The sequence below is a fragment of the Podarcis erhardii genome (assembly GCF_964252035.2).
Source record: "Podarcis erhardii genome assembly, chromosome: 2".
Classification (NCBI taxonomy): domain Eukaryota; kingdom Metazoa; phylum Chordata; class Lepidosauria; order Squamata; family Lacertidae; genus Podarcis; species Podarcis erhardii.
The window spans coordinates 110155404-110178633 of NC_138498.1; the positions used below are offsets into that span (position 1 = coordinate 110155404).

The 23230-nt window shown below is 43.3% G+C and overlaps 3 long non-coding RNA genes across 3 annotated transcripts in view; 1 reads left to right on the top strand and 2 right to left on the bottom strand.

Moving 5' to 3' along the window:
• Positions 1-23230, top strand: part of LOC309337356 — a 52652-nt gene that overhangs the window by 1005 nt on the left and 28417 nt on the right. The window lies entirely within an intron of this gene.
• LOC309337526 lies at positions 1150-3647 on the bottom strand. The gene is made up of 2 exons (XR_014154391.1): positions 3524-3647; positions 1150-1248 (listed from the first exon to the last, which is right to left on the bottom strand). It is a non-coding gene; the product is annotated as an uncharacterized lncRNA (long non-coding RNA).
• On the bottom strand, positions 16024-23133 carry LOC309337362. The gene is made up of 3 exons (XR_014154209.1): positions 22931-23133; positions 16455-16565; positions 16024-16192 (listed from the first exon to the last, which is right to left on the bottom strand). It is a non-coding gene; the product is annotated as an uncharacterized lncRNA (long non-coding RNA).

The window sequence follows — 23230 nt, forward strand, 5'->3', positions numbered from 1 at the left end:
GGCCTGGCTGGAAAGCTTCAAGCCTGTCGCCACTACATGGGAAATGGGTTGAAGAAAAGGAAATACAGTGGTACCTCAGGTTAAGTACTTAATTCGTTCCGAAGGTCCGTACTTAACCTTAAGCTGTTCTTAACCTGAAGCACCACTTTAGCTAATGGGGCCTCCGGTTGCCGCCGCACCGCCGGAGCATGATTTCTGTTCTCATCCTGAAGCAAAGTTCTTAACCTGAAGCACTATTTCTGGGTTAGTGGAGTCTGTAACCTGAAGCGTATGTAACCTGAAGCGTATGTAACCCAAGGTACCACTGTACAGAACTATGGCAAGAGAAACTGATGGACTATGCAGAACTGGCAAAATTGACTCAAAAGCTACGGGACAAGGATAACTGTGACTTTAAGGATAAACGGGAACCTTTTACAAAGTACTTAAAGAAACAACAAAGTGAACTGGACTCCTTGGCAGGTTTTGAATAAACACTCACAAATTTTTTTATTGACAATAACCAGTTAGATAAATTAAGAAGTTAGACAATTATGTAACATGCAGAGAATAGCATCTTATTATTTTATGGGGGGGGAATGGGGGGATCAAGAATGATATGTATTAAGAAAATATGTTTTGTTTAAATTCTTAACAAAAAAATATTCATTAAAAGAAAAAGAAAAGGAAATACGAATTGGCCCCACCCCATAGCTTGACCAATTACAGCTACGAGCAGATAAGAGCTAGGTGGAGTCATAGATGTAAACCAAAAAAAAGCAGTGTAGACTCTCACACACTGACCAGCTTCTGTTTTGACTTGAAATGTTTGCTTTGGGCTTTGTTTTGGGTACATGAAGGGAAGAAGTGGGACCAAAATGGCACCCACCTGAGAGGTGCTGGAACTGCACTCCGGCATGCTGAAGAAAAGCACTGGTGGGAACCCTCCACAAATACAGAAGACTGCCCACATCACACAGCCAGGCTCCAATTTGTGGAGGGAGATGAGGATGACTGGGGTGGAAACTGTGGGTTTGGCTCCCCCCAGTAGGTCTGCATCAGAAGGTCTGTTATTTGAATTGTGGTGCCATGAGGTCCCTGGATAGATCGAAACAATCTTAAGAATAGAATAGGAAAATCATTCATTACAGAAGTCAGTATTGCAGCACGTTATTTTCTCTCTATTTTCCGCTGTCAATTCCTTTCCACAGTCCTCTAGCGATACTCCAGCGCCACATTCTTTGTAGTATTTCATCAAGTCACCATTTTCTTTTGGAAAGAGAAAGAGAAGTATTTGTGTTAAGAACAAGTACGGAGAGAATGTTACCAAATTTGTCCATAGCAAATGAGGGTACATTTAAAAGGACAAAGTTTACGCCACATCATTAAACTCTTCCAAAGGGTATAACTGGAACAGAAATTCAAACTGATTTTGCTAAAACTGCTAAAATGTCAATGTTAAATTAAAGCTAAAACATGTACAAGGTACATGTCCAAATAAAGCAAACCCTTAAATATCGTAATCTCCACCACTGTTTTTCCTTTTTTTTAATTAAATTTGTATACCGCCCTAAACCTGCAGGTATCAGGGCAGTTCACATGATAAAATCACAATATAAAAACACAAAATTGGTAATTAAAATAAAAACAAGAACAACCCAATAACCCCCCCCCCCAAAAAAAAACATTTTAAAAGGGCATTGAATGTCAGTCAACCAAAGGACTGGTTAAAGAGGAACGTTTTTGCCTGTCGCCTATAGATGTACAGTGGTACCTTGGTTCTTAAACACCTTGGTACTCAAATGCCTTGGTTCCCAAACACCAAAATCCCTGAAGTAAGTGTTCCAGTTTTCAAACGTTTTTCAGAAGCTGAACATCCAATGCAACTGTCAGCTAATGTTTCCAGGGCACCTGCACCAATCAGAAGCTGCACCTTGTTTTTTGAACATTTCGGAAGTCAAACGGACTTCCGGAATGGATTAAGTTTGCCGCTTCTGTTTTTGATATTTATTTTGCGTTTTTGTTTTTGAGGCTTTTTCGGTTAATTTGTTTTTGTGACTGTGTGGAACCAAGTTCAGTTACTGATTGATTGATTGTGTGCCTGCGGAAATGGATAAAAGCCCCCCCATCCAAACCATGACTATCATCAGTGCAGGTAAGAAAAGAAATTAATTTTAATTTTTATCATCTACAATACTGTCTTATTTATGTTATAGTCATTGTTGATTGTTGATTATTGATCATTGATTATTGCTTTCATTTTTTGGATCAATGGTCTCGTTAGTAAAATTCATGTTAAATTGCTGTTTTAGGGTTTGTTTTTAAAAGTCTGGAATGGATTAATCTGTTTTGCATTACTTCCTATGGGAAAGCACACCTTGGTTTTGGAATGCTTTGTTTTTTCGAACGGACTTCCAGAATGGATTAAATTTGAGAACCAAGGTACCACTGTATAATAAAGGCACCAGGAGAACCTTATTGTCTATGAAGGATTCCAAATACAGTGGTACCTCTGGTTACGTACTTAATTTGTTCTGGAGGTCCGTTCTTAACCTGAAATTGTTCTTAACCTGAAGCACCACTTTAGCTAATGGGGCCTCCTGCTGCTGCCGCGCCGCCACCACCGCACGATTACTGTTGTCATCCTGAAGCAAAGTTATTAACCCAAGGTACTATTTCTGGGTTAGCAGAGTCTGTAACCTGAAGCGTATGTAACCTGAAGCGTATGTAACCTGAGGTACCACTGTACCTTTTCCTGAGAGTATAAGATACCAATTAGTTCCCTGTATGGAAGTGAGAGCTGATCGCCGAAGAATTGATGCTTTTGAATTCTGGTGCTGGAGGAGACTCTTGAGAGTCCCATGGACTGCAAGAAGATCAAACCAATCCATTCTGAAGGAAATCAGCCCTGAGTGCTCACTGGAAGGACAGATCGTGAAGCTGAGGCTCCAATACTTTGGCCACCTCATGAGAAGAGAAGACTCCCTGGAAAAAACCCTGATGTTGGGAAAGATTGAGGGCACAAGGAGAAGGGGGCGACAGAGGACGAGATGGTTGGACATTGTTATCGAAGCTACCAACATCAGTTTGACCAAACTGGGAGTCAGTGGAAGACAGGAGTACCTGGCGTGCTCTGGTCCATGGGGTCACGAAGAGTTGGACACGACTAAATGGCTCAACAACAACAAACAAGCCTTACTTTTCCTGCTACTCCCCATTATTTCATCTTCTTAAGTGTGTATGTGTAATGCCCTTTTATATAACAACAAAGCTGACATTCAAGGACCTTGTGAGGCAAATCTTTTAGTAATTCTGCCTCGCAGTTGTGTACAGGGATGGCCTGGGACGTTTTGCTCTTTGAGGCAATCTCACCCCTGTGCCACCTCTCCTACCTCCTCTTCTGCCACCACCTCTCTGATGCGCCAATGGTGTCAGTAAGGTGTGGGGTGGACAGGGCATGTCACTGGGAGCACAGGTACGAGGGCAGAGGAAGAGGCATGGCCGCAGAAGAGGAGAGGGCAAGTGGCACAGTCCTCAGACCCACCTGAGACAACTGCTTCTTTGGAGTGATACAGCCATGAGTCCCGAACCACCCCTCACCATGATTTCACAACAGAGTCCACCTGTTTGAAACATCCGGTCATCCTAGTCCAGCATACACAAAGGAGGACTATAAATGGGACAGAAACATTACCTGAAAATATTTTTCCCAATACGCAGACGTCCCCGTTACACTTCCCATCACTCAGTTCGCATGGTTCGTCAGGATGATTGGAAAAGCATTTTCTGCATCTGACAGCATCCACTGTAAAAGACAGACATGTTTGTTTGTTTGTTCCTGCAAGCACTGTCCTTACTTTAAAACTAATTAAATCAGGGGATTTGTTAAGGGATGGGCCAAGGGCTGCAAATCTTGGGTCTTGCACACAGGCCCTGCTAATCCTACCACTTCTCCCCTTTTTAACAGTTTTCTTTCCTAATGAGCAGCTGCTGCACTGCAAAGCAAGCACTGGTGAAACGCCCTCTTAATTGGATGAATTAAGATACATTGGATACAAGCCTTCACACACACTTCACAAACACACATGAAAAATTTAATTATATCATGAGCAGGCAGCCTGACTCACCTCAGCCGAACTTACACCAAGTCAAGCTCTCACTCCATTTCCCCCAGTTTTGTCCCCAGAGTCTCAGGATGTTTCATCTTCTTCTCCTGGAACCTTTTGACTGGAGATGCCTGGTGGGGGGATTAACCTGGGGTTTTCTGCATGCAAGACACGGGCTCTAACACTTCTCTTAGGGACCCCATGGTAGGAGGCTTCTTTGCTCACCCACTTCCATTCTTCTACTGAAAGAGCCTGACACCAGAAGCTCCTTCCAATATGGAGTCACTCTAGTTCAGTGGTTTTCAGTATGTCATGGGACTATGGGGTGTCTTGAATGATGGTCAGGGGGGCTGTGGGCAACACTAGCCTCCATCTCTCTTTCCTTCCCAGTTCCATTCCTCTGCTTGCCAAAGGCTTGTGCAGCTGTTTGTTGCAGCAGCCCTGGCTACAAGCTCCCCAGGCGAATGGTGCTTCTGGAGCTGACTGGGGGTGGTGGTTGCCAGGAGCTGAGGCAGCCTCAGAGTAAGCAAGCAAGTGTGTGAGGGAGCCCAGCCAACTAGCACATCACTTTGGGATAAGGGTGGCCCAGTGATGGGGGGGGGTGGCTGCCTGTAGAACAGACAAGTGAGGAGGCACCTCTCTTTGGGATACGGGTGGCCCAGTGATGAGAGACGGCTGCTTGGAAACCTCTGCTTTAGGGAAAGACCATCTCAAGGAAACACTGAGGAGATCAGACGTATGGTGGCGGTTTGTGCTCCACTCCCTGATGAAGGACAAGAGATTTAAATTGAAAAAGAGGGCAAATTGTTGTCAGTAGAACTAGACTCTCATGTAGCCTCAGCAGCTGCCTAAACATTCTGAGTGCAGGGACTACGCTTGCCTTTCAGAAATTGTCCCTGCTGAATCTCCACCGACACACACAGCTAACATGTGACAGAGCTCAGAAAGGAGTTGGGGGATTTCTTACCTCCAGGCTTGAGGCAAAGCAAGATACAGAACACAAGCAGGCAGACCTGAGCCACATGTAGGCCCCGATTATCAGGAAAGAAGCTCTGCCCCATTGATACCCCTTTTGTATGAGGAGGGAAGTTCTGAAGTCTGGCAGATGAGAGACCACTGGGTTGCAGGGCAGATCAGGCCTCCTTGGAGTAAGTCACAGCAGCAGCTCAGCCTCTGGTAAGGTGTGATGAACCAAGCTCAACACAGCAATTATGTAAGGTCAGAAGAAATCTCCTTGGCTTCTCAGGACATCAGGAAATGATGGGCTTGAAAGATACAAGCCGCCTCTGGAAGTATGCTCCCCTGATCGGTTTGGAACATAATGCACTAATGGTTTAGAACAATCTACATGGGCTGATGATTCAGCTGAATGCTGTACCAAATGTCCCAGAACTCACAGAGGCCACCTGGTGCTATCATACAAGGAAGGAGTTCTTGTTCCTTTCAGTGGGTTTTTGGTCCACCTCCATATTTCTTGGTTGATGGAGTCACACAGGATCAAAGCTGGAGCTGATGCCCATTAATGGGGAGAGATGAAAAGTTGGCTGGTTAGTCAGCTGAGTGAGGCTATTTCATCTTGCATGTTAACTAAAAGGACTTGGAGAAACATCCTAATATGCTAGGGTTGTATAACTGATCTGATTCCTTTAACAGTCCCTCTGTTTTTAAACTACATTCAAATACACAGGTCACAGAGTTAATGCCATTTGTTTGTTTCTCCATGAAGAAGAAGAAGAAGAAGAAGAGGAGGAGGAGGAGGAGGAGGAGGAGGAGGAGGAGGAGGAGGAGGAGGAGTTTGGATTTGATATCCCGCCTTTCACTCCCTTTAAGGAGTCTCAAAGCGGCTAACATTCTCCTTTCCCTTCCTCCCCCACAACAAGCACTCTGTGGGGTGCGTGGGGCTGAGAGACTTCAAAGAAGTGTGACTGGCCCAAGGTCACCCAGCAGCTGCATGTGGAGGAGCGGAGATGCGAACCCGGTTCCCCAGATTACGAGACTACCGCTCTTAACCACTACATCACACTGGCTTTTTTTAAAAAAAAAAATAAGTTAGATTTTCCACAATTATAACAAAAACCACAAAGCAGAATAACACAAAAAAACAGGAGGGAAAAGAAAAATACATCAATGAACGAAAGAAGAAAAAAGGAACAATAAACAGATAAACAATAACAACAAACCTAATTCTTTACAAATCCAAACTTTTAAACATATTGGTTGACTTCCTCTAGTCCCTCCCTTCTGAGTTTCCTTGTAGTTAAAAATAACAGCTTTCCAATATCATTATTAAACTAAAACAATTTCCAGTTATAGTCCATCTTATTCACTTTTCTTAATATTCTAAATCCCATTTATTTAATTATAACTTAGTTTAATCCTAGGCCTATTTGTTTCTTTCAAGTATTTTCTCGTTTTCTATGTTACAATATTTATTCAAAGAGTCCTTAAATTTCCTCCAGTCCTCTTGAAACTCCTCTTTTTTCTGGTCACGGATTCTTCCAGTCAGGTCAGCTAGCTCCAAAATGTCCATCATCTTCATCTGCCAGTCTTCCACTGTTGGTAGTTCTTGTGTTTTCCAATTTTTAGCAAATAATATTCGGGTGGCCGTTGTGGCATACAAAAATAATTTAACATCTTTCTTGGGCAATTCCAAACCTGTTATTCCAAGAAGAAAGGCCTCTGGTTTCTTAATAAATGTATATTTCAACATTTTTTTTCAGTTCATTATAAATCTTCTCCCAGAAGTCTTTCACTTTGGGACAAGTCCACCACATATGGAAAAAAGTACCTTCTTTTTCTTTACATTTCCAACAAAGGTTATCACTATTTTACAGGGGTCATGTACCATCTATACATCATCTTCATAATATTTTCCTTTAACATACATGCAGTGAACTTAACCCCTTTCTTCCATAGCCTCTCCCAATCCGCCATCATTATATTATGTCCCATATCTCTTGCCAAATCAATCATAACCGATTTAACTTCATCCTTTGTGTAATGGGATTAGGGGTTGCTTGTGCGTAAGCGCCGAACTGCTCCAAGCTGAGTAGTTGGCTAAAACCTTCCCAGACCGGACAGCCCTTACTTCATGGCTGTCTTAATCACTGGCAGAATCCGTCAGTGGGCGTTTCCTGAACTTCTTCCAACATAAGAGCTCTTTGACAGAGAGTCTCCTCCTAGATTCCCTGCGCGACAGCTTTCTGCGCAGAGTGGGCGTCCCAAGGGGAGGTCCTGAGCTCTCTCCACTGGTCTCGCTGGAAGCGTCTCTGAGCCTTCCCTCCGACACCTCCTCCTTCCCTCCTTCCTCAGCGGAAGCTCTCCCTCTTTCCCTGCTGGTTCCCTCCCCAGCATCTGAGAGCCTCTCCACCCCCCTGAGCTCCGATGGCAGTTCCCTGACACTTTGTATGCCATTCCAACAACAAATTATACATTTTAGACATATTCTTAACTTTCGTATCTAACAACTCCATTTCCAATTTGGTTTTTTCTGTTTCAAAACCATTTCTCTTATCCATCTTATATAATTCATTAATTTGATAATATTGCAACCAATTCACTTTATCTTTAATTTGTTCAAATGGTTTCAATTTAAAACCTTCCTGATCCTCTAACAACAAATCTGAGTACCTCAACCATTTGTTTTCCATATTTAACTTTGGGGGGGGGGGGAGCTGTGCTTCCATTGGCGAAATCCATTTTGGTGTTTTTCTTACTAAGAGATCTTTATATCTAGTCCATACATTGTATAACGCCTTTCTAATTACATGATTCTTAAAGCCACTGTGGGCCTTTATCTTGTCATACCATAGATATGCATGCCATCCAAATCGATTATCCAGTCCCTCCAAATCTAACACATCATCGTTCTCTAATTGAATCCAATCCTTGATCCAGCAGAAGGCAGCAGCTTCAAAGTATATCTTCAGTCTGGTAGGGGAAAAAACCCTCTTTCTTTTATATCTTTAAGTAATTTATATTTAATTCTAGGTTTTTTCCCCTGCCATTCTTTAAAACATTTAACATTATCAATGATTGGTAGAGCTTGAAATAAAAACCACATCTTCAGCAATACGTTCATCTTAACCACTGATATTTGGCCCATCAATGAAAGTTTTAGATTTGACCATATCTGAAGATCTCTCTTGATTTCATTCCATAATTTTTCATGGTTATCTTTATACAGATTCAAATTCTTTACCAATAAATTGACACCCAAATATTTCACTTTTTTCACAGAAACAAGGCCCGTGCTTTCAAAAAGGGTTTTTCTTTTGTCATTATCTAATTTTCCCCCTAAAACTTTGGTTTTGCTCTTGTTTAATTTAAATCCTGTTACCTGCCCAAACTCTTGAATCAGCTCCAGTGCTTTTACTGCACTGGTTTCTGGATCTTGAAAAGTTAAAACCAAGTCATCAGCAAAGGCCTTTAATTTATATTGCTTGGATCCTACTACAATGCCTTTAACCTCCTCCTCATTCCTCAACATATTTAACAAAACCTCCAGAACAGAATCAATTAGCAGAGGGGAAAGCGGGCACCCTTGCCTGGTTCCTTTCTCAACTCTGATTTCCTCTGAGACCACATTATTAACTATGATTTTTGCTTTTTGCTCAAAATAGATTGTATTAATATCATTTTAAAATTCCTGGCCAACCTCAATTCTTTCTAAATTTTTCATCATAAATAACCAAGAAATATTATCAAAGGCCTTTTCAGCATCAATAAACATTAAGATTGCTTTACAATTTCTTTTCGCTGGCGGAATGACTAATGAATATTAATGACCGGGAATTTCCTCCCTGAGTCTCGCGGGACTGCCGTGAGCCTGCAAAACCCCCCCCCTTCCTTATGTCGGGAGTGGCTTTCTAATGTTATCTTTCATATGTCTCCCAGGCAGAAATCCTGCCGGTCCTTATGTATATAATCTGATAGAACCTTTTTCAATCTGTTGGCCAAAATATTTGCAAAAATTTTATAGTCCACATTATGTAATGAGATTGGTCTATAGTTTTTTACATCAGATATATCCTGATCTGTTTTTGGAATCAGAGTAATAAATGCATCTTTCCAGGTTTCGGGAGCTTTGTCCCCTCTTAGAAACTGATTGCACACATCTGGCAATGGTTGAATTAACCAATCTTTCAATATTTTATAGTATTTTGCAGAAAGACCATCTGGTCCTGGAGCTTTGCTTAACTGCATCTTATTTATTGCAATCTCGACCTCCTGTCTTGTAATCATGCCATTTAGTAGGAGCCTTTTATCCTTGGGAATTTTTGCATTTCATTTGCCTCAAGAAATTGCTCAGTTTTATCCTTCTCTTCTTTACTTTTTTATGTTTCTCGGTGAACTTTTGTGGCTCCACAGCATTGGGTATTGTAATGGTTGTAAGGGGCTTACTTGTGCGTAAATCGCCTCCAGTTTGGTTAGATTGCTTGACCAACCATGCTCAGGCTGAGAGCTCGCCCTCCGTGACCTGTTAGTCACTTGCAGAATCCGTAAGTGGGCGTTTCTTGAACCTCTTCCAGCATAAAAGCTGTTTGACGCCTGCGCGGAACTTGTCTGCGCAAGTAAGGGGAAGGCAGGGGCGTGCCAGCGCTCTCTCCACTAGTTTCTGGTGAAGGGTCTTGGAGCCCTGTCTCCAATTCCTCCGCCTCTCGCTCTGATGTCAGTTCCCTGACATCCACCTCCTTCCCAGGACCCCCTCCACCCCCGGCCTGACCCTGTGACGTAACCTTGTCCCCCTCTTCAGCCGACGGTGCAGGGAACCCCTGAAAGGAGCTGCTGCCATCGTCCGAGGACTCAAACCCCGCTTCCCACCCGCTCCGATTTCTTCACACAGGACGGGCTTCCCAGTCTGATTCCTCCTCTCCTGACGATTCTCCTCCTTCCTCTTCGGAAGCTGGAAAACCCACGAAATCCTCCTCCTCCTCATCGGTGGTGGCAAATTGCTCCTCCCAGAATCTCTCCAGGGGTTTGGGCTTCCTTGGATACCTGTTGTGGAACTCTTCCACCAGATATCCATCATCTATTTTCCCCGCGGGAACCCACGTGTTTTCTGACTCGGGTTCCCCTCCCAAGCTACTAGGTACTCCACCTGCCGCCCCCGCCAGTGCGAATCCAGGATCTCCATTACCTGTTGGTGGTGTTCCCTCTCTTCCAGTTGTGGGTGTGTGAGCCCTTCCCCTCCTACCCCCCGGAACCTCCGCTCCCCTCTGTATGGTGAGAGCAGTGACCTATGAAACACCGGGTGGATTTTCATGCTGTCTGGCAACTTGAGCCGGAATGCCACCGGGTTAACTTGGTGTGTTACCTCAAAGGGTCCCAGCCATTTTGGCCTCAGTTTCTTACACCCTCCCTTGAAGGGTAAGCCTTGGGTGGATAACCACACCCGGTCCCCCACCCTTATGGTCTCCCCTTCCCGGCGACGTTTGTCTGCTTGTCTCTTGTACGCCTCCTTGGCCCTTTCCAGATTCATCTTAAGCTGCTGGTGCAGGGCCTCCATTTCTTCCACAAACTGCTCTGCTGCGGGCTCGCTCCACCCTTCCTCCCCCCTCCCGGGAAAGGCCCTGGGGTGACACCCATAATTAGCCATGAACGGGCTCATCCCCGTGGACACATGCTCCGCATTATTATACGCAAACTCCGCCAGTGCTAGCTTTTCTACCCAATCGTTCTGTCTCTCGTTGACGTAACAGCGTAGATATTGCTGCAAAATGCTGTTCGCCCTCTCCGCTTGCCCATTAGTCTCCGGGTGCCTCGCCGTCGAGAATCCCACCTCCACCTGCAATAAGTTCATGTCCTCCAGAATCTCGAGGTAAATTGTTTCCCTCGGTCAGAGATAACCCTCGAAGGATTCCCATGCAACCTGAAGATGTGATTAACAAACAACCGGGCAGTTTCCTCTGCCGTTACTGCATGTGAGCACGCTATAAAATGACACATTTTGGTTAGCAGATCTACTACTACCATGACTGCTGTCTTGCCTCTGGATTTGGGTAAATCTGTCATGAAATCGATAGACACCACCTCCCAGGGTCTTCCCGGCGTGGGTAAGGGTTCCAGTAGCCCTGCCGGGGCAGCCCTCTCCCCCTTGGCCCGTTGGCAGTGGTCACACCCCCATACATACTCTCGTACATCTTCCCTCACCCTTGGCCACCAGAACTCCCTAGTAACCAGTAACATAGTTTTGTGTTGCCCAAAGTGCCCCGCTGTTGGGTTGTCATGAAGCTGTTTGAGCACCCTCTCCCGCAAGGCCTCCCCAGGCACATACATTGCCCCCTTGTAGTACAGCAGTCCTTCCCTTTCCTCAAAGCCTCCCGGGTCTCCCCCAGCTTCCCTGAATTCCCTGATTCTGGTTTGGGCGAATTCGTCCTGGTGAATAAGCTCAGTTAGTTCTCGTTTCCCAACCAACGCTCCCCCACACACCCATCGTTCTTCCGGGAACACGTGTCTAGCTTCCGGTGGTCCTTCTCCTTCCGTGTACTCTGGCTTCCGGGACAGCGCGTCTGCCCTCACATTCTCTTCTCCCGGCACGTACTTGATCTCAAAGAAGAACTTGGAGAACTCCTGTGCCCATCGAATCTGTTTCTGGTTGAGGACTCGGGCTGTTCTCCAATATTCCAAGTTCTTGTGATCGGTGCACACCTGAATCTTGTGCTGAGCCCCTATTAGGAGATGTCTCCACTGCCGAAAGGCTGCGTAAATAGCTAGCAGTTCGCAATCATACACCGTGTAGTTCTGTTCCGATTTGCTCAGTTTCCGTGAGAAGAAGGCGCACGGCCTCCAGGCCTGTTGGCTCCCTCCTGGCTGCAGCAACACCGCCCCTACCGCCCGGTCTGATGCGTCTGTCTCCAGCCTCATCGGCTTCTGCAGATCCACGTGCAGGAGCTGTTCCTCCGAGGCGAACGCCTTCTTTAGCCTTTCGAAGGATCGTTGGGCACTTTCCGTCCAGACGAACTTCTTTTTGCTACTGAGACAATCCGTGATGGGTGCGGTCAAGTGGGCAAAGTTCTTGATGAACTTACGGTAGAAGTTGCTGAACCCGAGGAACCTCTGCACATCCTTTCGGGTTTTGGGGGGTTTCCATTCCAGCACCGCCTGCACCTTGCTGGGGTCCATGGCTAGGCCTCTGTCTGATAACTTGTATCCCAGAAATTCCACTTCTCTGGTGTGAAATTGGCACTTCTCCAGCTTGATCCACAACTAATGCTTCCGCAGTCTCTCCAGCACTCCCCTGACGTCCTGGACATGCTGTTTTTCATTGTCCGAATAGATCAGGACGTCGTCCAGAAATGCCACGCAGTTCTTGTACAGCAGGGGTCCTGACCCATGCGTGGCCATTAGGGGTCTGACCCATTCACGCGCGCCATCCTGAAGGTGCCCCACGTACGCCACCCTCTCCGCATCGTCAGGAAAGTCATCGTGCTGCAGCTCCAAAGCGTACTCTATTTCCGTTCGGAACCCATTATAGTCCTGAGGCTTCCCCCCAAACTTGTGTACCAGTCCCGGCACCTTCTTTGCCACTGGGGTGGGTCTAACCTGCGCGTCCCGGGTTTGCCTCTCGTCCACCCGCGCCGTCAGCAGAGCTACATGCTGTTCCAGCTCCCAGTTCCTCTTCACCAGGTCCTGCACCCCCGCAGCTTGCTCCGCTGCCCCGGCGCCTCCAGTCTGGCTCATTGTTCCCCTGCTTGTGCACAAGTAACTTCAGTGACTGACGGATTGCTGTAATGGTTGTAAGGGGGTTACTTGTGCGTAAATCGCCTCCAGTTTGGTTAGATTGCTTGACCAACCATGCTCAGGCTGACAGCTCGCCCTCCGTGACCTGTTAGTCACTTGCAGAATCCGTAAGTGGGCGTTTCTTGAACCTCTTCCAGCATAAAAGCTGTTTGACGCCAAGTCTCCTCCTATGTTCCCTGCGCGGAACTCGTCTGCGCAAGTAAGGGGAAGGCAGGGGCGTGCCAGCGCTCTCTCCACTAGTTTCTGGTGAAGGGTCTTGGAGCCCTGTCTCCAATTCCTCCATCTCCCTCTCTTCTCTACTGGTGTTACGCTGAATTCCTTCCCCCCTGCTGGTCCCCTCTCCGGCATCACTCTGGAGCCCTGCCTCCGCCTCTCGCTCTGATGTCAGTTCCCTGAGAGGTATAAAATGGTTCAATCTACTGGCACATTATGCAGCCACCTCACATAGCTCATGGTCAGCTGTGGCTGTAGAACTTCGCTGTGGTGCTCTGCTAAAGAACTCTCTCCCACTAGAAATATGACACACACACACACCGTTCTGCTGTTACCAACTTTTCATCACCACATGAATAACTTTCTGGTGTGTTCAAACCCCCGGCTCCTGGAGGCCAAAACCGTTTCTCTCCCACCCCACCCCCCAATCTTTTCTTTTGCTCTTTCTTTCTTTCTTTCTTTCTTTCTTTTTCTTTTCTTTTCTTGAAGTGGCAGAGCCCCCTCAATATTCAGAGGGCCTCACCTGAGATATAAGGGTGCTGTGTTGGGCCTCCTCAATTTTCCAGAGAATCTGGCACCTCTAGGTATATTGTGCATTTAGGGAAGAGAGTGCTAAGCAATGCTCTGTTCACCATGGCAGTATATTTCTTTTTAGAGTGTTTATGGTTTAAATGCATATTCTGTGGTTTAAATGTATGTGTATATGTGTTATAGTACACATATATTAGGGCTGCTGTACACCTGGGTTTTCCCAGACATATCCTGGATTCGTCCAGGTGGAATTTCCAAAAATCACTAAAATATTCTGGAAAACGTATGGCAACTCATGCTGAAGGTGTTGTTATTTGGGTAATTTTCTTTAACAATGCTTCAAAAGCTTCATATTTATTTATTTTTTGGAGAGTTTGAAAAAAGAAGAAGAAAAGAAAAGAAACAGCTCAACAACTTAGTCTCCAGATTTTCACTTTTTGAAATATGGCAACCCTAACATATATGATGGGGGAGGGAGGTTTCACCATGGGCGATTCTGGTGACAACCCAACCTGCCCTGGAACTACTCCTAAATTGGTTTGGGGAGCAGGACTAATGTTTCGGGGGGGACCTGCTAAGAGTTGGGAGCTTCCTTTCTGGAAAGTGGGTCAGGGGAAGGTTTCAGCACAGGCCAATCCACCCTGGGCCATTCTGGCAACAGCCACGGTTCCCTGGAACTAGTCCTAAATTGGTTTGGGGAGCAGGACTAATGTTTCGGGGGTTTGGGAACCTGCTGAGAGCTAGGAGCTTCCATTCTGAAAGTTCTCCTCCATAAGTGGCCCCTCTGTATGAACAATCTGCAGGAAAGTCTCTTGCAAGGCACATGTGCAGCGGGAGGCCCCATTAGAGAAAGTACGCCTGAGAATAAGAACAGTTTCAGCTTAAGAACGGACCTCCAGAACGAATTAAGTTCATAACCAGAGGTACCACTGTATTGGCCTCTTATAAAATAACAAGGTGATGTGTAACAATGGGTGCTAGCATGTCCTTGGCCCATAGTTTATTTATGTGGTTCATAGCATCAGTGTAGTTAGCATAAGTCTAATATAAAATATGCCTTTCAGTGATCTATGAGGGACGCGGGTGGCGCTGTGGGTTAAACCACAGAGCCTAGGACTTGCTGATCAGAAGGTCGGCGGTTCGAATCCCCGTGACAGGGTGAGCTCCTGTTGCTCGGTCCCAGCTCCTGCCAACCTAGCAGTTCAAAAGCATGTCAAAGTGCAAGTTATCTATGACCCTGGTGTAAACTCCTGTCTAAGAAGTGACCTTGTAGATACAAGCAAGCATCCTCACCATTAATGCTTGCCTTACTAAGCTAATTACTAATTACTAATCTGGTGCTGGCCAGCAAAATTTATTTATCACTCTCCTGTAAGTAGGAAGCAGACTTTTCACTTATCTGTGTAAGCAGAATGTCAAACAAGCAGGAACGAGCATCAATAACCAATGATTCAAAAGGATTGAGGTAACATATTATTTGCTCACTCAGGCAGACCTTTCACCCCTCCATAGAGAGTACTTGGCCCCAGAGTGTGCTTAAACCACACGCTATCAATAATTAGGTAGCTCACAAGCCCCAATGCGATCCCCTCCCTGCTCTGTTTTCAAGGATCAACCCTATGCTCATACCCTATGCTCATATATGAACCTCATACCAAGGAATGGGTAAGAGGCGCTATTGCCTTGCTGATATAGGATTTGGAATGAGAGAGTTTAACTCTCACATTAGGCACCAATCTCTTATCCCTGGCATTGGGTTCTGCTTCCTTCCTGGTTAGGTATGCCACCTCGGTCCCTTATTTTATTCTACTTTCAGTATGGCTCTGGGGCACACGGTCACACTCAACTTTTCAGGCTTGAGTAGTTAGGACTCTCATTTCTCTCTGTAATTAAGGTGGGTATTTACTCAAAAGGCTGTATTTGCTGTATTGATAATGTTGCTGTCTCTTTTCATTTCATGTAATAAACCAATCTTTCTTCATGTCTTTGGTGAATTAGCTTATTAGGCATACAATTTTTTATTTTTTTTTACATAAACACATGCTGAATCTCCACAAAAGAACCCAATTTTCTCAGAGCGCCTAACAGTGGACAATTAACATAGAATGCTCTCTGCTAGCTCTCATGTTGGTGTGTAGATCACATAAGAAAGGTATTCAGTTGCAAATCTCCATTATGTTTGAGTTGGTCTTTTGTTCCCTCTCTCAGGCCACCAAGGAGACAGGTATGAAAATGATTCTCTCTAGAAACACAGCCTCAGACTGTAATGGAGGCTACAGGAGAGGCAGAGCTTTGTTTTCACTTCTATATGAATTAATGTCACATGTCTAAGATGCTGTACCTGTGCTTGGATAAACACATGGTAACTCTCTGGATGTAACATTATTGTTTTGAGTGTCTGTTTTGGAAGAAGTTCTATCAGTAAAGCTTTTGAGCCATATGTTTGGACATTTGGACAATTTTTATTTCAAGAAAAGTCTGATTTTATTCATCATTACAGAGGTCAGTATAACAGCATGTTGTTTTATGTCGGTTATTTCCGATGAAAATTTCCTGTCCACAAAAGTCTTTCCAGAAATTGTAGATGCATGATCTGGAGTATTTAATCAAGTCATCATTTTCTTTTGGAGAGAGAAAGAGAAGTATTTGTGTTAATAACAGGTATGAAGAGAATCTTACTGAATTTGCCCATAGCAAAAGAGAATACATTTAAAAGGATAAAGTTTACTCCACATCTTTGATGGATCTTTGGTCTGATCCAATGTGGCTCCTATTGAGCGCTTACAACCATTGAAAAGTCAGGAGGCTGTGACCCTCCTCTACATCCTGTCATTCTAGCCCAGCATATGCAAAGGAAGACTGTAAATGGGACAGACTCATTACCTGAAAATTCTTGCGAAAACGTACAAATGTCTCCAATACACGTCTCCGTACTCACATCGCATGGCATTTCGTAATGATTTGAAAAGCATTGTCTGCATGTCAGAGCATCCACTGTAAAAGACAGACATGTTTGTTTGTTTGTTTGTTTGTTTGTTTGTTTGTTTGTTTCTCCCTGCAAGCACTGCCCTTACTTTAAAACTCATTAAATCAGGGGCTTTTTTAAAGGATGAGCCAAGGGCTGCAAATCTTGAGTCTTGCACACGGGCCCTGCTAATCCTAACACTTCTCCCCTTTCTAACAGCTCTCTTTCCCAATGGGCAGCTGCTGCACTGCAAAGCTTAGTGCTGGTGAAACCCCAGCTCTTCCCCAGAGTGACAGCCATTCTTCTGCTGAAAGAGTCTGACACCAGAAGCTCCCTCCAATGTGGAGTCACTCTAGTTCAGTGGTTTCAACCAGTGTGTCATGGCACCTTTGGGGTGCCTTGAATGATGGTTGGGGGGTGGGCTGTGGGCAACACTAGCCTCCATCCCTCGTTCCTTCCCTCCCTCTTCTGATGCCCTCTTGAATCTCTGCCTCCCAAAGGCTATATGTTGCAGCAGCCCTGGCTACAAGCTCCCCAGGCGTATGGTGCCTCTGGGGCTGACCAGGGGGTGCTGGTTGCCAGGAGCTGAGGCAGCCTCGGAGTAAGCAAGCAAGTGGGTGAGGGAGCCCAGCCAGCCAGTCCACTAGTCCTTTTTGTTGGGAATGGACAGACAAGTGAGGAGGAAACACTCCACAAGGGAGGGTGTTCAAAAAGGGGTGTAGGGCTGTGGGCTCTGCAGCCAAGGGGTGGCATAACTAGGCTCCTGAGGCTTGAAGCCCATTTCCTCACAGGGGAGCCACAGAAAGAATGTAGTTGATCAAGGGAGCCGTGGACCCAAAAAGCCAGGAAACCTCTGCTTTGGGGAAAGACTATCTCTAGAAGGCACTGAGGAGATCAGACGTATGGTGACAGGTTGTGCTCCTCTCCCTGACGATGGACAAGAAATTTAAAAAGAAAAAGAGGGCATACTGCTCTCAGCAGAACTGGATTCTGATGTAGCCCCAGCAGCTGCCCAAACATTCTGAGTGCAGGGACTACACTTGCCTTTCAGAAATTGTCCCTACATAGCCTAGAGTGTCTCTGGGGTGGAGAATATATATACATATAAAGGGAAAAAATAAAAAGAATAAAGAAAAAATAAAGTAAGGATAAGTAAGATTGTGAGCCCCTTTGGGGAGAGAGAGACAACTTACAAGATGTCGTGGAAAGATGGCAAAAAAGTCGGAGGGACTCCAGGAGATAGAAAGGCATCCCGGCAAGAAGAGATTAAAGATCTAGACATTCTATGGCTAAAAATTAAAGAGGAATTCAAACAAAGAGAAATGCATATGGAAAGTAAGTTAGGAGAATTGCAGGAACAAATAGATAGTAAAATAGAAAGTGCTGTAGGTGAACTCACAAAAAAGATACAAGATCTGACAGTCAAATCAAAAATACTTGAAGAATCAAATAAAAGAATGCAGAAAGATTTGAGGGATCAAAAGAAAGAAACAGAAAAGCTAAAGGTTGAAGTAAAAAACTTAAATAAAACACAAGATCAACTATGGGACAATTTGGCCATGGCAGAGATGCGTCAAAAATATCTTAATTTAAAATTCAGAGGGATTGCCGAAGAAGCAAATGAAAACATAAGGGAAAGAATAGTTAAGGAACTAGCAAAATGGCTGCAGATGAAAGAGGAACAAGTAGAACACACCATAGAGAACGCATTTAGAATAAGAGGGAAACCACAACAAATCAAATCAAAAAAAAACCCGGGAGACTGCCTAGTAATTTTTAACACCATAGAAATGAAAAACACAATTGTAAGAACGAGCTTCAAAAAAAAAAGCTGATGATTGGAGATCGTCCAATCATCATTTTTAAAGAAATTCCAGTTAGGATTCTTCGTAAGAGGGAAGGATATACACAGTTGACAAGTGTGCTGAAGAGAAGCACAATTCAGTATAAATGGGAATTCCCAGAAGGGGTTTCCTTCTATTACAAGAACAAAAAATTCAAGTTGACAGATACACATGAAGCAGAAAAGTTCCTGAGAAGGTATGAAAAAGATTTGGGTAGAGAGGAAGCAAGACAGCGAGGAGGTGACCTGGATACGGGGGGGAGGGAGGCGGGGGGGAGTGGAGTTGGGGGCGGGGGGGGAACGGAGGAGGAGACGGAAGACACAAAATCGGAGGAAGAAGAGGAGGGAGAAGACAGAGAATCTAACAGAAAGAATAACACCAGATTCTAAACTAGAAACAAGGACAAAGCGCACGCAATAATAACCCAAAATGTCTCTCAAGTTTCTTTCGTGGAATGTGAATGGTTTTAATGATAAGCCCAAGAGAAATAAATTTGAAAAGATTATAAAGGAAAAAAAATTGATGTCATTTGTTGCCAAGAAACTCATGTTGCCAAAAAACACAAGCATATTCTAATAAATAAGAAGTTGGGAATAGAATTCATCAATTCAAACTCAAAGAAAAAAAGAGGGGTAGTAATCTATGCGAAGGAGAAACTAGAACCCAAACAAATTTGCAAGGATGAGGATGGAAGAGTTTTAGGAATTCAAATTAACTACCAGGGAGAGAAAATAAACGTGGTAACAGTCTATGCCCCAAACTCAAATAGAATGGAGTTCTTTAAAAAACTGGAACAATCTTTATTAGAGCTAGACAACAATAAACTGGTCTTACTCGGAGACTTAAATGCGGTTCCAATGCCAGAACTAGATAGAAGTACAAGAAAAAAGAATATAAATCAAGGGAAATTACCGAAATCGTTTAATGATCTGGAAGAAAATCTGGACCTAATAGATATATGGAGATACAAAAACCCTACAACGAAACAATTTACCCATTTCTCTGAACCACATCAGAGCTGGAGCAGGCTGGATCAGATATGGATTTCAAGAGAATTAATAATAAGAACGGAGAAATGCGAAATACTACCCAGAACCTTATCGGATCATAGCCCAATAACATTAAAATTAAAGTGGAAGATCCAAGGGTTGTACAGATGGAGAATGAATGACTACCTACTTGAAAAAGAAGAAGTGATCGAAAAAGCTAAAACTACCATAAAAGACTATTTTGACTTAAACATCAATAAAGGAACAGGTATAGACACAGTATGGGATGCTAGCAAGGCTGTGTTAAGAGGCCCCCTGATACAACAAAATACCCAAAGAAAAAAGGCTAAAGAAGAAAAAAAGAAGAATTAATCCATCAATTGAAAGAATGCGAAAAAAATATGATAAAAAACCCAAACGACGATGGCCATAAGCAACAATATAAAATGCTCCAAACAGAATATTCGATATTAATAAGCCAAGAGGTGGAATGGGGAATAAAGTTAATGAAACAAAGGTCCTTCGAATCGGCAAATAAAATTGGAAAGTTTCTGGCGTGGCAACTGAGAAAAAGAAGAAAACTTAGTACCATCAATAAAATAAAAGTTGAAGAACAAATCCTGGAAGACCCTAATGAAATAAAAAAGAACTTCCTTAAATTCTATGAGAACCTATACAAAAGAGAAGAAGAAGATTTAATGGGCATCGCAAAATACCTAGAAGAAAATAGTCCTAAAAATATATCAGAAGAGGAAAGAACCGCCTTAAATAAACCCATAAAAATAGAGGAGATCCGAGAGGCAATCAAAAGGATGAAACTGGGGAAAGCCCCAGGCCCAGATGGGTTATCTGCCAAGTATTACAAGGTCCTAGAGGAATACATAACACCAGTACTATGTGATGTAATCAACGAGACACTAAGAGGAGGAAAAATGCCAGCATCCTGGAAAGAAGCCTATATCACGTTGATTCCGAAACCAGATTCAGACAAACTTAACATCAAGAATTACAGACCGATTTCATTATTGAATAACGACTACAAGATCTTCGCAGATATAATGGCACACAGACTTAAAAAGTGTTTAACTAATCTCATTCATATTGACCAGGCCGGTTTCCTTCCCAACAGACAAATAAAAGATAACATTAGACATACAATAGACATTATTGAATATTTAGAATGTCATAATGAAATTCCCGCTGCTTTAATGTTCGTCGATGCCGAGAAGGCTTTCGACAATGTCTCTTGGGGTTTTTTGATAAAGTGCCTGGAAAGATCAGGGATAGATGGCACATTCCTGGAAGGAGTTAGAGCAATCTACACACAACAAAGAGCTAGATTAATTATTAACAATACCCTGACAGAACAGTTTGAAATAGCAAAAGGCACTCGACAGGGGTGCCCTTTGTCACCGCTGTTGTTTATCACAGTTTTAGAGATAATCACAAACAAGATAAGAAAAACCCCAGAGATCCGTGGCATAAAAATAGGAGCGAAAGAATATAAACTGAAAACATATGCAGACGATCTTATGCTGTCATTGGAAGAACCAAAAGAGAGCGTCGGCAAAGTGTTAAAGCTATTAGAGGAATTTGGAAAATTATCCGGATTTAAATTAAACAGAGCAAAAACCAAAATAATGACCAAAAATATGGAAGAAGAAACCAAAAACGATCTTGAAAGTCAAACTGGAATTAAAATAACTAAAAAAGTTAAATACCTTGGAATCTGGTTAACTATGAAAAATATAAATCTGATTGAAAATAACTACAAGAAAACATGGAAAGAAATAATGAAGGACTTGGATACATGGAATAGAATAAATCTCTCGTGGCTGGGGAGAATGGCGGCGATTAAAATGAGCTTACTACCTAAATTACTCTTCCTATTCCAGAATATACCGATAATTAGAGGAACCTCAATATTCAAAGAATGGCAGAGATTACTTTCTAATTCATTTGGCAGGGAAAGAGACCAAGAATTAGATTTAAATTGCTGACAGACCAAAGAGATAGGGGTGGTCTTGCGGTTCCAAATTTGAGGTTATATTACGAAGCAGCATGTCTTTGTTGGGTAAAAGACTGGATTGTCATCAAAAACAAAAATTTGTTAGATCTAGAGGGGTTTAATCTAAGATTCGGTTGGCATGCCTATTTATGGCGAGATAAAGGAAGGGTTCATAAAGGTTTTTCTAATCACATTCTCAGAGGGTCACTGCTGGAAGTGTGGGAAAGGAATAAAAAATTGTTGGAGCAGAAAACGCCCTGGTGGTTATCACCAATAGACATTTTAACAATTAAAAAATTAAACATCGAGGGGGAAAGATGGACATATGAAGATTTACTAACCAAAACAGAATCCGGGTGGAGGATTAGACCTTATGAAGAAATAAAAAGCAAGCTGACTGGCTGGATTCAATACCATCAAATTAATTCAATGTGGAGGGAAGATAATAAGATCGGAATAAATGACAAGAAATCTAGATTTCAGATTGAAATAATAGAAAGTAAAACAAAATTATTATCAAAAATGTACAACCAGTTGCTTGAGTGGGACACCAAGGACGAGGAAGTAAAGGAAGTGATGGTGAAGTGGGCGGTAGACCTAGGGTACAACATAGAGTTTGACAAATGGAAGGCATTGTGGTGTAAAGATATGAATTTCTCAGCATGCACGACACTAAAGGAAAACATGTATAAGATGATGTACAAGTGGTACATAACGCCAGTAAAACTACATAAAATGTATAGAACGGGCGATAAACTGTGTTGGAAATGTAAGAGCAAGGAGGGCGATTTCATCCATACGTGGTGGACGTGCGAGATTCTCAAAAAATTTTGGGAATCCATCTATAATGAATTAAAAAAAATTCTTAAATATACGTTTGTTAAAAAACCCGAAGCCTTCTTGCTGGGGATAATTGGTAAGGATATCAAAGAAGATAGAACCTTTTTTCAATATGCAACGGTGGCCGCCAGAACCCTCATAGCACAGTACTGGAAAACACCAAAAATCCCAACACTAAAGGAGTGGCAACTTAAACTATCCGATTATTTGGAGTTGGCTAAATTGACACAGAAAATAAGAAATCAAAGAAGTGCAAAATTTAACAATGAATGGAATAAATTTAGGATATATATGGAAATAGAGACAAGGGGAAAATCAAAATGTTGATCAGAAACACATATGTACTTACAGAAATCACAGTAGGCATGAGATAACGCTTACTACGTAAAAAGTTTTATTAAGGAATAGACACAGCAGATAGATAAACAAGGCAATATTTTCCGAAATCGAGATAAAGGGAAGTCGATCAATGTTATTTAAAGTTGTATGTATTTTGTGTTTTTCTCTTTTTTTCTCTTTTTCTTTTCTTTTTTTTTTCTCTTTTTCTGTTTTTTCTTTTTCATTTTGTCTTTGTACGTTTGTGAAATATATTTATGTCAAAATTTAATAAATAAATAAATAAATAAATAACAGAAATTGTCCCTGCTGAATCTCCACTGACACACACAGCTAACATGTGACAGAGCTCAAAAAGGAGTTGGGGGATTTCTTACCTCCAGGCTTGAGGCAAAGCAAAATACAGAACGCAAGCAGGCAGACCTGAGCCACACGTAGGCCCCGATTATCAGGAAAGAAGCTCTGCCCCATTGATACCCCTTTTGTATGAGGAGGCAAGTTCTGAAGTCTGGCAACTGAGAGACCACTGGGTTGCAGGGCAGATCAGGGCTCCTTGGAGTAAGTGGTAGCCGCAACTCTGCCTCTGGTAAGGTGTGACGAACCAAGCTCAACACAGCAATTATATAAGGTCAGAAGAAACCTCATTGGCTTCTCAGGACACCTGGAAGTGATGGGCT